Genomic DNA, 3175 nt, shown 5'->3' with positions numbered 1-3175 from the left:
TATTGATGGGGTAAATATGTATATTGAGCAGAACATATTCTTGTATATTAACAATGTGCTGTCATGTTTTTGTCAAAATGTTCAGTACACAACCAGGACTGCATTGCGTGCATGCAGTACAGTATACCATAATGCAACGCGCTTAACTGGACTTTTCTTAAATTTGCATTTGGAAAAATCAGCTGTCTAAAAATGATTTCTTTATTGGTGCATCACTACTGGTTTGCACAACGTTTTGTGTGAGTGGCCTTTTAACGTAAGAGAAGCTCGTCAATTTGTAACTTGAATGTGCGAGGCTTCCTGTGTCAATACTCCTGGTTATTTAAGCTGTACCTAAAAGATATTGAGATAGTTGTTTGGTTATACATCAAAATGTGTTGCATTATTTAAATGTATTGAGAGCTCAGGTCAGAAACATATCCGTGTGAACCTGGTGAGAAACTAAAGCTGGAGCTGGAGAGAAACTAAAGAGGACTGCACCTGCACTCAGAAATCATTCTGCTCCTAGACTACACTGCGCCCTGGTGCACTGTAGAGGGAAGTACATCGCTACTGAAATAGTGTTCCCCTTATAGGAGAGATGGGGTAATGTGAGACACATTTGTGGTCATGTGACCTTACTGTATGTTTTCAAGTCTCTCCCCTTTCCCCTTGGCCATGGAGAGGACCTCGTGGTGTTGTGGTAAGCCATGTTTTTTTTTTTTTTACAAAAATTAGTTTTGCATGTATAAGTACATTTTCTTGCTGTCAACTTAATCAACTGTTGTGCCAAATCAAATTGATTCAGGTAGAAAAAATTACATTATAACATGTTGATGAACTACCAACATGTGATGATGCTAGTTTAAGATTAGCCTGAATTGCTAAGAGAGATTGTTTTTTCTAAACATGTGGTGGTGGGTAAAGTGAGACATGAGACATATGTTAAGTTTACTATTAAACATTTTAATGTAATATTACATTACATATGTTTATTTTGTAATGTCATAGACATTGTAGAAAAGCCATCATGCCAAGGCAATACACCAGGGACATTGGCATGGTTGAGAAGTTGATGACAAAATACTTGCCACAATTTCTCAGAAAATCCATAGAAACACGAAAGAGTGGGAGAGACCCACGTTTGCTATAAAGGAAAATGATGTGGCACATGTTCCTAAAAGTGATGTGGTGAAGAAGCTGCTCAACCGTTTTTTGTTTAAATCTAGATTAAAAACACATCTCTTTCACCAAGCATTCAAATAATGCATCTCATAATTTGTGACTGCAGTTGTATCTGATCAAACGTGCATTCTTATTCTTTAGCTGCCTTTACTCTGCATATGCGCAGTGGTGTTTTCTCAGTCAGAAAAGGCGCGATCACATCACGCTATTAGGAAGAAAACGCGTGTTAACGCATTGACGCTGAAGCTGATGTAGGCTACAGAACAAAACCATCAACAGTCAACATCTGGAAATGTAATGAATTTGTGTATTTCTATTGTCAGACAAAAACACATAGACTATATAAACTTTATTTAAATCTTAAAATATTCCAATACACCAAATGTGCATGAAATTATAACTTCAAAGAATCAAACATGTTTTATGAAGGATGAAAAAGAGACACAAAAGACACAAAAACGGATGCTTACTGAAGAGTGACTAAGAGACTGCAGGTCATGGAAAATTACGCAAATCTTTGGAAACATTACAAAACATGCTATTAGCAGAAGATGTTTCCACAGACGCTTAAATGCAGCTAGTTGATGTTGTAACTTCTCCAACAGACAACCCAAACAACAAACCACAGTCTTAAAAATGATCTAGGTGCACTTACATAACCACCATGGACGTCTTAGTTAACGGTAATGGTATTTTCTGATCAGTACTCCTAATCAACGGCTGATGGGCAAGAAATGTCATGTGACTTGACACACATTTAAATCACTTTATTAACATCTGATTCAAAGCTGCAGTAGATATATTTACACTCAGCTGGAGACCAGCTTCATTTTCGATCCACGTGACAGATTCTGGATCATTTGACTTTGCTGTAAACCACAGATTCATCCACCATCGCATCGGATCTGTGGAACAACACAGTCAAATATGAAGTGTGAATGACCTTTTAGATGATCAAAGGTCAGTCAATTTCTGAGGGATCATGCAGTACATTTCAAAAGAAAAAAGAAAATGTGACTCAAACCAATTTGTCTCTCACCCCACAGCAGGATCAGGATGGTGCACGGTCAGATTCCCGTTGCTCTCATTGTTTTTGACATGTTGGATCATTGTGTACACTGTCTTTATAGTTTTTCCTATAGTCTGATCTGCACTGGGTCTCTTGGCTGAAATCTGGCATACAGACCATCATCAGAGTAGTTTGTCTCAGAGCTGGGAGGATGTTGAACCTGGAGAGAGAAGCCAAAACCTCTCAGAAAAGTGAAGTATAAAAGTAAGATCACCTGCATGAGATGCATGTTCCTTTAGCTCAATTTAACTGATTTCTCATTCTTTGACATGCTGGATTCAGATCAATCAATTAAATAACATGTTTTCTATAACACAACTTAATGAAGAAGTGATTTCATTGTCATGACAGAAACAGAGATATTTCTGTTCTTACCTGCTTCTGCCTGATGTCATATCCACTTTTTCTCTTCCTGTAGTGCAGAGATAAGCATTTAAACACAAACACACATTCATAATTATTAACGAGTACACCAGTGCACATTATTAAAATCTAAGAGGTCACCTTATGAACATGAACATGATGATGCAGATGAGAAATAAAACTCCACAACCGGCTGGGATCACAACAGCTGCGTACAGGACTGTTTTATCTCCCCCTGAAAAGGAATGAAAAGTAAAGTTGGATTTTATGTCTGTACAAAATAGAAATATGTGCCACACTTATTAGATGCAAAAATCAGAAAATGTTCACTGTGACTAAACATATATGTCAGCCAGTGTAGTATGTAAGAGTGGTATAAGAATGGAAACTCTTAAATTCACTAAAGTGAATTTAGCTTGCAATGTCAATACAACCTGATTGATATTAATGAGCTAATGATTCATCATATCATCTGCAAATGGCACCTTCAAAACATGTATGCATTCATTCATAATTTTTCAAACAAATGCTCATCAGAAATATTTAACTGATTCACCTTTAACAGTGACAGTAACAGCA

General features: G+C 36.9%; 1 long non-coding RNA gene across 1 annotated transcript; it reads right to left on the bottom strand.

Moving 5' to 3' along the window:
- Window positions 1-2337: 2337 nt before the first annotated feature.
- LOC113092535 (uncharacterized) lies at window positions 2338-2831 on the bottom strand. Its single transcript, XR_003287598.1, has 3 exons — window positions 2738-2831; window positions 2609-2645; window positions 2338-2393 (listed from the first exon to the last, which is right to left on the bottom strand). It is a non-coding gene; the product is annotated as an uncharacterized LOC113092535 (long non-coding RNA).
- Between the last annotated feature and the right edge of the window lie 344 nt (window positions 2832-3175).

This window comes from Carassius auratus, unplaced genomic scaffold, assembly GCF_003368295.1.
Source record: "Carassius auratus strain Wakin unplaced genomic scaffold, ASM336829v1 scaf_tig00214644, whole genome shotgun sequence".
In the NCBI taxonomy this organism is placed as follows: Eukaryota; Metazoa; Chordata; class Actinopteri; order Cypriniformes; family Cyprinidae; genus Carassius; species Carassius auratus.
The sequence above is the reverse complement of the archived record's forward strand: the minus strand, read 5'-3'. Positions and strand labels throughout refer to the sequence as shown.